Source organism: Macaca nemestrina, chromosome 5, assembly GCF_043159975.1.
Source record: "Macaca nemestrina isolate mMacNem1 chromosome 5, mMacNem.hap1, whole genome shotgun sequence".
Lineage (NCBI taxonomy): Eukaryota > Metazoa > Chordata > Mammalia > Primates > Cercopithecidae > Macaca > Macaca nemestrina.
In genome coordinates this window covers 69,019,645-69,031,225 of record NC_092129.1, presented here as the reverse complement: position 1 = coordinate 69,031,225, position 11,581 = coordinate 69,019,645, and the positions used below count along the sequence as shown (strand labels likewise).

Sequence of the window (11,581 nt, the reverse complement as noted above, 5' to 3'; positions counted from 1 at the left end):
GAGCCTTTGGGAGGGGGACAAGGCCAAATTTCTCAATGACAGGTAACTAACCTGCTCCGCAAAGGCTCAAACTTAAACTTGGAGAAGAAAGGGTCTGTCCACAGTGCTGGGGCAGCTACAACCAGTAGGACCCACAGAGAAGCTGGGCAGAACTGGCAACATAATTTGCAGGGCCCAGTGCAAAAGGAAAATTGGTACAAAAATCTATTCAAAAACTGTTCAGAATTTTGAGAGTGACAGCAGAGCACGAAACCCACCTTGGGAACCCTAGTAAGCGTAGGTCACAGGCTCATGAAGCCAGCCCTGAAGTGTGGGCTAGGGAGAGCAAGCAAGGGATAAGGCCACAGGAAGAGCGGCTACAGGAGCCTTCTGACCTAATGGTCTGATCAAAATGAAGAGAACCCATAAACACAGGTGGGTAATCCTGAGACACAGCCAGGGCCACACTCAGCCTTTCCTAGATGTACCACTGAGGCCTTTGTAGCTCTCCCAACCACTCAGTCCACCCCAGCCAACCGGCATTCTCCAAGGGTCCAGGTCTCGCCCTATTTGGCAGATAGAAGGCATTTAAATTTCACCTCTCTATGTTGGGGGAGCTCTAAATGCTAGGAAAAGATGTCAAGCCTGGAGACCATCTGGGGAAAAGGCCTCCGGAGCTGTTTCTTTAATTTAGAGAACTGACAACTGAGGGTGGGGGCCTTTGGCAAGTACAAAGGGTGATGGCCCAGAAAAGAATCAAAGTATTAACAACGGGCTCCACTGGCACTGGCCTCCTGTCCCCCGCCCTGGGGTTCATGTGGCGGGGAAGCCTGATGTCTCTGTTTCAACAGTGGGATCAAAACTGGCTTTCAGAGCAACATAAACCAGGGGTAATTTTTAGCACAGACATAACTTTCTAGTTCCTTTTCCCTACCCCTCATTTTTCAGTTGCCTTTAAAGAGGCCGCAGAGAACTGAAAAACAAATCAAAAGTTTAAAGAGACAAATGCAAAAATGCAAACTGGGTAAGGGGACAGAGCCACCAGCTGGACAAAACGTGCCTGGAAAACAGCATCCTCTGCTTGGCAGGTGCCAGGGATTTATAGTTGAGTTTTGCAGACGTTTCGTCACGTTATGAGCCAGCTCAGGAGACCCGCACAATTCTGCTTATGTGAAAGAACAAACTAGCTGATAAAAGTCAGCTGTTGCCTATAAACACACTATGGGGATTGCAATTCAGTAGAGGATTTATTAGTCTGGGCACTCCATACAAATTAAGAACTGCTCCACGTGTTTCAATCAGAAGAGACGAGCCAGAGCAGATAGGGTTGCTCCCCGCTCACATGATGGCCAACAGGCCACACTGACCCCCACCCCATCACTTACTCTACTAGAGACCAGAGGGAAGATTCTTGCTGAAATTAAGTCACAGAGGATCTAGTCTCACATTCCCCTATCTCTCCTCCTACAAAAACTCACAAACATAATCAGTCGCTCTCTCCATCCACTGCATTCCCCACACATCCTTCACAATAGCCCTTCTCATCAAGGGCTTGCAGATCTGCCTGGCCTACTAGATCATGGACTTCTTTGATTTATCTCTGTATTGCTAATGATGAATTCTGTGCTGGGCACACAGGGAGGCCTCAGAATGAATGGATATGGATGCGACAGGCTCTAAAGCCCCATATACATAGGTTATGACCATCCCACCCAAACAGCATGGAGGGGCGGGGGGAAAATGCTGCTGAGGTACCTGTTGGACTTGAGGACTGTCAACAAAAAGGGAAGGAGAGGTGCAGTGAGGACATTATGAAGGTGTTTCTTCCCCAGAGAAGGGCCGTCTTTGTGGCTACTCTACCCAGCCATCAATCTCTGTGCTAACTGCTGCTTTTTCTCAGGATGAAGGCTCTTTCTTAAGGAATGGCCCTGCAACAGAATGAAGGGTACTTATTAAGGGTGCAGATATCTGGCCCCTCCCCATACATACTAGATCGGAATCTCTGGGCTGAGGCCCTATAGTCTCGGAAAAATGACTTTCCTTTGGTCTATGTGGAAACCAAGAAGAAGTCTTCCAGGAAGGATGGGGAGGAGGAGAGTGCCTGGAAAGGGTACCCCTGTCATTCCTTCAGAAGCACTGGCTTTCCCCTACCAGGCCCTGGCATCAAGGGCGAAAGTGTAAGACTCTGGTGAACCATGCCAGGATTTGCTCCAACCCTCTTGGTTATGGGATCAGAAGGGAGGGTAACTGGCAAGGTTGCGACTGTCCTGGAAGAGGCTTGGATACTTCATGTGTCACTGCCAAGTTGGATGGGGGTAGCTCTGCACTGCAGGATCCATGTCCTGTGCAGGGCTGGGTATCAGAAAACCTCACTCTTGTTACCGCTGAGTAGATGTTAGACATGCTCTTGCCTTCCGTGGCAGAGAGGGATCAGTGGTGTGGGGGAAAGCACCTTGCACCAGAACCAAGCAAGCCCTGGTGCAAATTCTGGCAACAACACTTTCAAATCAAATCAGAAGTTTAAAGAGGCAAGTGCAAAAATGGAAACTGGGTAAGGGGACAGAGCCACCAGCTGGACAAAACGTGCCTGGAAAACAGCATCCTCTGCTTGGCAGTGGCCAGGAATTTATAGTTGAGTTTTGCAGATGTTTCATCACGTTACGAGCATTTAGAAAACTTACCAGGTCTCTGTCTCAGTCTCCTCATCTACCTGATGGAAGTAAGTATACTTGTTTCAATACTTGTTGAGGGTTTAAAAAGATATTAAAGAGCCTAGCACAGAGCTATACACTTAGTGAGTGACTAATAAAGCTTAAGTGAATTTCAATCCCTTAAATGCTGATAAAGGTACCAAAAGCCCTCACTACTCCTCTCACTTAAACCTTACAACCCTGTAAGGACATATCATCACTTGTACTATACAGATGAGAAAATAGACTTAGGGGAAATTATTTGCCCAAGTAATGGCTAGCTAAAGGCTGAGCTGAGACTTGAACCCAGGTCTAGGTTCTCTCCTTCCCCTTATCCCCAAACCTGCTCCCTGAAATGTGCACTCTCCCTCCCTTCTCATAGGGAAATGGAATTATAAATGATCCAATGTTTGAGCAGGTTGGGAAGGTACCTGGCTTCTCATCCCAATTAAAGTCAGATGTAATACAATCCCCATAGAGCCTGGGCTCTCCTTGGGCAGGCAGGAGTCCTTCTCTTTAGGGCCCAGGCAACCCAGCAGCTTGAGACAACCCTTTCTCTGAGAGAAGAATCTGAAGGTCAGTTTCTAGATGTGGGTGGGGAGGGACAGGATAGATGGAAACCAAAACTCTTCATTTCATCCCAAGACTGTCTTACACAGACAGAGCAAGAGGTTCTGACCCAGCTGAGGAGAAACAGAGAACAAAACTCACATTGATGTCTTCATTCATAAGCCAGTGGCATACATAAAGGAGGAGCACCAGAAGTATTCCCATTGTGGTGACGCTCCCTGAATTAGTTATCAATTTAATGATTCCAGTAAAAATACTGACAATTTTTTTTTGTTGTTGGAAGGTGGTGGGATTAGCTAAATGGAAAATTCCAGGGGATCGGGGGAAGGCCTAATGAACAAGAGTGGGAGTGCAGGGGGGTTGCTATTATAAAATCAATAGATATTAAGACTTTGGAAACAAATGTCTACCCTAAGGGGCTATTTAAGTAAATTATAGTTTACCCACACAACAGAAATCTGTGCAACTGTTTTTAAAAAAAAAAAAAATGTAAGGAAGCTCTTTATATAGAATGAACTCCAGTAAGTAGGAAAGAACAAGGTGCAAAAGTGGGTATATGGTATGTTACCATTCATATAAAACGAAGGGAGGTTTCTTTGTTGTAGTGATTATCTATTGCTGTGGAACAAATGGCCCCCAAACTCAGTGATTTGGAACATTTATTATCCCAGTGTACATGGATCAGGAATCTGGGCAGAGCTTGGCTGGCCGCCTTTGGCTGGGATCTTCAAGAGCTGTAGTCAAGCTGTCAGCTGCAGCTGTGGACCCATCAGAAGGTTCAGCTGGGAGGGAGGATCTGTTTCCAAGTTCACTCATATGGTTGTCGGCAGGCATTGGTCTCTCACACGAGTCTCTCCACAGGGCTGCCTCACAGCATCGCAGCTGCCTTTCCCCAGGATGGCTGATCCCAGAGAGAGAGAGCACCCAAGATGGAAGCTGCAGTCTTTTTTACCTATTTCAGAAGTGACATCCAACACTTGTGTAGTATTCTATTCATGAGAAGTATATCTGTAAGTCCAGCCCGTATGGAAGGGGAGGGGAGTACACAGGGGCATGAACACCACAGGTCGGAGCACTGGGGGCTGCCTTTGAGGACACCTGCCCACCACACTCACACAGGCAAATAGTATTTCTGGAAGGATACACAAGAAACATCCAATATGGGTTGTTTTCAGGGAAGGGAATTGGGAAACTGGGGGAGAAGACTTTTTAACTGAATATACCATTGTTCTTTTAGAGACAGGGCCTCACTCTGTTGCCCAGGCTAGGGTGAAGTGGTATGATCATGGTTCACTGTAACCTCAAACTCCTGGGCTCAAGTGATCCTCCCGCCTCAGCCTCTCAAATAGCTAGGACTATAGGCACACACCACCACACATGACTCTTTTATTTATTTATTTTGTATTATTTTATTTATTTATTTATTTATTTAAGACAGAGTCTCACTCTGTCGCCCAGGCTAAAGTGCAGTGGCATGATCTCGGCTCACTGCAACCTCCACCTCCCAGGTTCAAGCAATTCTCCTGCCTTAGCCTCCTTAGCAGCTGGGACTAAAGGTGCGCGCCACCATACCCAGCTAATTTTTGTGTTTTTAGTAGAGACAGGGTTTCACCATGTTGGCCAGGATGGTCTCAATCTCTTGACCTCATCTGCCAGCCTGGGCCTCCCAAAGTGCTGAGATTACAGGTATGAGTCACCACGCCCGGCCCTCTTTTATTTTTTTGTAGAGACAGAGTCTCACTATGTTGCTCAGGCTGGTCTAAACTCCTGACCTCAAGCCACCCTCCCACCTCGCCCTCCCAAAGTGCTGGGATAAGCCATTGTGCCCAGTCTAAATATGCTCTTGCATACCTTTTTTACAATATTGATGTATCACTTACTCAAAAAATAAAGCAGGCTCACACCTGTAATCCCAGCATTTTGGGAGGCGGAAGCAGGCAGATCACTTGAGGTCAGGAGTTCAAGACCAGCTTGGCCAACATAATGAGACCTTGTCTCTACTAAAAATACAAAAATTAGCCGGGCATGGTGGTAGTTCACCTGTAATTGCAACTACTTGGGAGGCTGAGGCAGGAGAATGACATGAACCTAGGAGGCACAGATTGCAGTGAGCTAAGATTGCGCCTCTGCGCTCCAGCCTTGGTGACAGAGTGAGACTCCATCTCAAAAAAATAAACAAAAAGGATTTTAAATTTAAAAAGAACAGTGAAAAGGATGGCATTTTAACAGACAAAAAGCTAAGAGGGAACAAAATAAAAAGAATAACAATTATACTTAAATACTATATAGTTATTACTGAGCACTATAAACATGCTTGTTTCTACTTCGCCATTTCTTGTTTCTATGAGGGAAGTTTAAAAATCTCTTTATTGGCCAGGTGAGGTGGCTCACACCTATAATCCTAGCACTTTGGGAGGCCAAGGTGGGTGGATCACATGGTCAAGAGATTGAGACCATCTGGCTAACATGGTGAAACCCCGTCTGTACTAAAAATACAAAAAATTAGCCAGGCGTGGTGGCAGACACCTGTAGTCCCAACTACTGGTGAGGCTGAGGCAGGAGAATGGTATGAACCCGGGAGGCGGAGTTTGCAGTGAGCCAAGATCGCGCCACTACACTCCAGCCTGGGTGACAGAGCAAGACTCCGTCTCAAATAAATAAACAAATAAATAAATAAACCTCTTTATTATACATACATACACATAAGCAAGCAACTCCCATTTGTAGAGCAAAATACAAACGCTTGAGCTGGGATTCACAATCCTCTTCGCAATTTGGTTCCAGTCCACCCTTCCTGACCCATTTCCTACCATTCTTCCATCCTTCTATGAACTCGTTATCTGCGATACTGCACTATTATTTGCCAGTTCTGGTGGGTAAAGGCAACAAGCACAATGTCTGGCATGCAGCAAACTTTCATCCAGTGTTGGCTTCCATTCTACCTCAAACACTGCCTTTGCTTAGACTGTCCCCTGTGCATGGAATGCCCTGCACCCCTCTCCTAGCCCCACGTAAAATTCCCTTCAAGGCCTACCTCAAATGTTACTGTCACCAAGGAGTCCCACAGGCAATTAGTTATCACCTCTAGTCTCCCACAGCACCTGTTTTTACCTTAACTATAACACTTTTATTATTGTATTGCAACTTAAATCTCTGCAACCCAAAGCCTGGTCCTTGGACTGTCAGCATCGACATTAGCTGGGACTTCGTTTGAAATGAAGAATGTGGGCCCCATTCCAGACCTACAGAATCAGAATCTGAATTTTAACAAGATATCAGTGATTTATTGGCACATTAATCTTTCCCTGGTTGAACTGTAAAGCTTTCCAGGGCTCTCTTTCATCTCTGTCCCCAGAGCCCAACATAAGACTTGACACTCAAATGTTTTTAAAGTTTTATTTACAGTACTCATGCATCAGATAGATTTTTTTAATTTCTGGAAAAATAAACACACATTATTAATAATAGTTATCTGGTAGGTAGATAATGGTATATTTCTATGTAACGTTTTAATTTTTTATAATCAATGTATTACCTTTGCAGATGGAAAACATGAAGATTTGGGAAAATGCATGTAAAATGTAAGATAAAATGTAAATTTTAAGATATAATACATTCACAAAAGGTATAATTGTGTTGAGCTACATTTACAGATATATAAAGACAAGCAAATTACATTAGGTTTTTTAAAAAAGACAATCTAACAGAATGTATCGATGATACCACATTTGTTCTTCAAAAAATTTTGTGAATTGGCTGGGTACGGGGGCTCACACCTGTATTCCCAACACTTTGAGAAGCTGAGGTGGGAGGATCCCTTGAGCTCAGGAGTTTCAGCTGGGCAATATAGTGAGACCTCATCTCTATTTAAAAAATTTTTTGAAAAGACACTGAAAAGATACATATCAAAATATCTCTAATGAAGTTTATTTTGCAATTTTCTACATTCTAATTTTTTCTAGTTTTCCTATGATCTTTATAAAAGCATATCACTTATAATAAGAAAATAGTTATTTTCATTTTTGAAAAATATCTATGCCCTTTATTAAGCCCCTTTACATTCAATGACCAAGATTTCTACCACACCCTGGGAAGCTGCAAGTTCTGAAAGTAACAGGCCTTACATAGATGAAGGCAGCGGTCCTAGGAAATGTAACCCCGATGGACTGACTCTGGGCTGGCATTCTCCCACCCCTGCAGCTGCTCCAGACTCAGAGGAATGTGGCAAGTCAGATACCAGCTTTGGCCAAAAAGAAAACCCTGTCATCTTAGGAGTCTCACCATGCCCATTTACTTCCTCTGAGATGGTAACAGCAATAGGCAAACACTTCAAAGATGAAGCATTCAGAATGATTCATGCTATACCACCTCCCCTTGGTGGCAGGCTATGGAAATTGGCTTGATGATAACTATTGCAATTGGTCAAAAAAAGAAAAAAAATTTTTTTTTAGACGGAGTCTCTCTGTTGCCAGGCTGGAGAGCAGTGGCCCGATCTTGGCTCACTGCAAACTCTGCCTCCCAGGTTCAAGCAAATCTCCTGTCTCAGCCTCCTGAGTAGCTGGGACTACAGGCATGCACCACCATGCCCGGCTAATTTTTGTATTTTTAGTAGAGACAGGGTTTCACCATGTTGGCCCAGGATGGTCTCGATCTCTTGACCTTGTGATCCGCCCGCCTTGGCCTCCCAAAGTGCTAGGATTAAAGGTGTGAGCCACCATGCCCAACCAAAATTTTTAAAATATATTTTCTGTCAAAATCACCCTTACTTCTTCAAATCATCAAAACCACTTTTCTTTTGTCAAGGATTCAGGTATTAACAAAAGACACAAAACTAGGACCTGCTTTCAACAGACAATGCTTTGGATGATGCCAAGGACAGTGGGGCTCTTTGCCTCCTGTCCTTGCCTCCCACCTATTCAAGTCTACAATGGAGGCAAGGCACTGTGTTCTTCAGCACCACCTTGCCTGCTGTCTATCTCCATCCACATCCCTGGCCTCAGAAAAGGGCAAGGCGTGGCTCACATACTCTCAGCCATGGCCTGGTGTGCAGCAGCTCCAACATCAGACATCTAAGCACTAATTCTCCCCAAGACCCAGTTCTCAGGTTCGAGACATTGATATTTCAAATATATCAGATTGAAATACTGAAGTTTCTTTAGAAATATCAGGGTGCAGCAATGTCAGTCTTCAACTGTGGTGCCGTGGTCTCCAGATAAACACAGCTTCCTTACTCTTCCAGGAAGAAGAAAACATTGAATAGGATGTGTGAAATAGAAAGAGAGAGAAACTGGCATTATCACCTCTCCCGAGAACATAGAACACACAGAAGCACAGCAAGGGCATCTTTCTAGTGCTTCCAAAGAGGTGAGCCACAGGGAGAGAAAGGAGGAGAGGAGACCTGAAGGAAGAACACAATCCAGTACCTTGTACAGGATCTCGGTGTTCATTCGGTCCCAGGCCTTGGACAAAGCTTGGGTGTTTGCCAAGTCTCCCCACTGAATAGAGGAAAGAAGATACTTTCTCTTCAGGTACCTTTCTGGAAGTTGAGGACTGCTCAAAAGAAAATGAAATATGCTGAAGGGAAAAAAAAAAACACCCTAGTGAGAACCAGAGGGAGCTATAAAAGTGAAAGTGCAGATATCCTTACATTTTACCAGGTGGGCCTGATTCACCCAGGCTACAAATATTTCCTGAGCAACTGTTTACTAATATGGCTTTGTGCTACAGGGAAAGAGGAAGGAAACCATCTCTGAAATTTGGGATCTCAGCATGGTGAGGACAAAACCAGATCCTGAGAAGAAAGAACAAAAGTGACATGAAAGGTAAAGCTCAGTGGAGGTCCAAAGGATAAATACAACTAATTCAGAGGACAGCAGGGACACTCCAGCTGGTAGGAAACATAAACAAAGGCACAGAAGCAGAGATGCATAGAATGAATTCAGGGAAAGCAAATCTTCCAGTCATGGATGCCACAAGGAGAGCAGTTGGAAAGGCTGAAAGGTGAACTGAGCCAAAACAGAAAGAATACTGCCAGGGCATTGATCCATACCATAGCTGGCTCCCAGCTTTGAGAAGGCCTCAAAGTTGTCAGCAATGTCCTCGTTTTTGATGTCCATTTTGATGTCCACCTCATATCTCGTGCCCCCAGGCGTGCTGAGCCTGCAGCTTGTTAAGAATCTTTGTGGCATCAAAGCCAGCCTCATTGCACAGCTGGTGTGGGGTAATCTCCAAGGCCTTTGCATATGCCCCAATCAACAGCTGCTGTTTTCCTGGAATAGCCCTTGGAGAATCCTGAAGGTACTTAAAGAGCTCCCTCTCAATGACGCCGCCACCAGCCACCACTGACTCATTCCTGATGGCATCATGCAGGGACCGCTCTGTCTCCTCCATAAACTGCTTGGCACCGCCACAGAAGATGAAGGTGCATGTCTTGGCCTTGGGGCAGCCAATAAAAAAATGGTACCTCTCACCTTTAAATCTGGGTCTCTTCAAACACCTAGCATCGACCCAACACATCTGCTGAGAAAGCATTCGCACTGGTCTGGATTGAGACTTCACAGGCCATCACCATCCTCTTCAGATTATCCTCAGGTACTCGGCCAGCACAGAACATGTCCCTGTCAGCAAAGTACTGGGTGGCCACGTCCCCATTGCGGAGTTTGGACAAGACAACTTTGGCTCCAGAATGATGGATCCTCTCTAACTTGTCATAGAGAATGTTCTACTCGGCATCAACAATCTGATAATCCTCAACTGTGTGGACTCTTATCTCAGTATTATCTTTCTCAGCTTTCCACTGGAGCTCAGTATTCAAAAGGGCAATCTTGGCCAGGCATGGTGGCTCATGCCTGTAATCTCAGCACTTTGAAAGGCCGAGGTGGGCAGATCATGAGGTCAGGAATTTGAGACCAGCCTGACCAACATGGTGAAACCCCGTCTCTACTAAAAATACAAAAATTAGCCAGATGTGGTGGCGCATGCCTATAATCTCAGGTACTCAGGAGGCTGAGGCAGGAGAATCACTTGAACCCAGAAGGCAGACGTTGCAGTGAGCCGAGATCAGGCCACTGCAGTCTAGCCTAAGCGACAAGAGCAAAACTCCATATCAAAAAAAAAAAAAAAAAAAAAGGCAATCTTGGGGTCGTAGTATTTTTGAGGGGGTTGCATTTCAAACCCAGCATAAGAGAAAGTATTCTTGAATGCAACACCAGCTACCAACTGAGAATCCTCGAGGGCTCCACCCTGTACCTTCTTGATTCCAATCATGTTAAGCTGCAGCAAATCATTGAGCATCATCACTGCCTCCACCACCATCTTAGCAAAGAAAATTTCTGCTGCGAGATCAGCGTGGAGCTCAGAGCGGTCCTAGCACACTACTCCAGAAGCTTCCTCTGCTCCACTTTATCTCCCTCCTTCACAGTCACAGCAAATCTCTCTGATCTTGTTAACTGCCAACTGGGTGGCTGTGCAGAAAGCTTGAATGTGAGCTAAGGGTGTAAACCATCCTTCACCTACAGTTTCACCTGCTTCAGAAACTCTGCAGCCAGCAACGTCAGTGAGGTGGTGCCATCACTGACCTCAGTGTCTTGGGATTTGGTAATGTCCACTAAAGTCTTTGCTGCAGGATGGACAACATGAAGAAGTTTCAGAATTATGGCCACTTCATTAGAAATTGTTGCTTTGCCTCTGCCATCCACAATAAGCTCGTCGATGCCATGGGCACCCAGAGTGGTTCTTACAGCCTTAGCAATCACCTGGCAGGCACTGAGGTTATTCACAAGCTGGGAGATGCCTTGGGAGCTATCAGTTCCCTCTTTCAATAGGATAACTAGTGTGGGCATCATTTTGGAAGCTTATTCAGCAGCCTGTTACTCTCCTCTCTTCTCTGTGACCGGTCTGCCCAACAACCCACCTAATTTTTTACTTTTTAATAATCGCCATTCTGGCTGGTATGAGATGGTATCTCACTGTGGTTTTGATTTGCATTTCTCTGATGATTAGAGATGTTCAGAATTTTTTCATGTTTGTTGACCACTTGTATTTCTTCTTTTGAGAATTGTCTGTTCATTATTTTTGCCCACTTTTTAATGGGATTATTTGGTTATTGCTTGTTGAATTAAGTTTCTTATAGATTCTGAATATTAGATCTTTGTTGGCTGTACAGCTTGCAAATATGTTCTCCCATTCTGTAGGTTGTCTGTTTACTCTGTTGATAGTTTCTTTTTGCCCTGCAGAAGCACTTCAGTTTAATTAGGTCTCACTTGTCAATTTTTGGTTTTGTCGCAATTGCTTTTAAGGACTTGTTATAAATTCTTTCCCAATGTCCAGAATGGTATTTCTGA

At 44.8% G+C, this 11,581-nt stretch overlaps 1 pseudogene; it reads right to left on the bottom strand.

The window, feature by feature from the left end:
• Nucleotides 1-267: 267 nt before the first annotated feature.
• LOC105489164 (T-complex protein 1 subunit eta-like) lies at nucleotides 268-11,083 on the bottom strand (annotated as a pseudogene).
• Nucleotides 11,084-11,581: the final 498 nt, after the last annotated feature.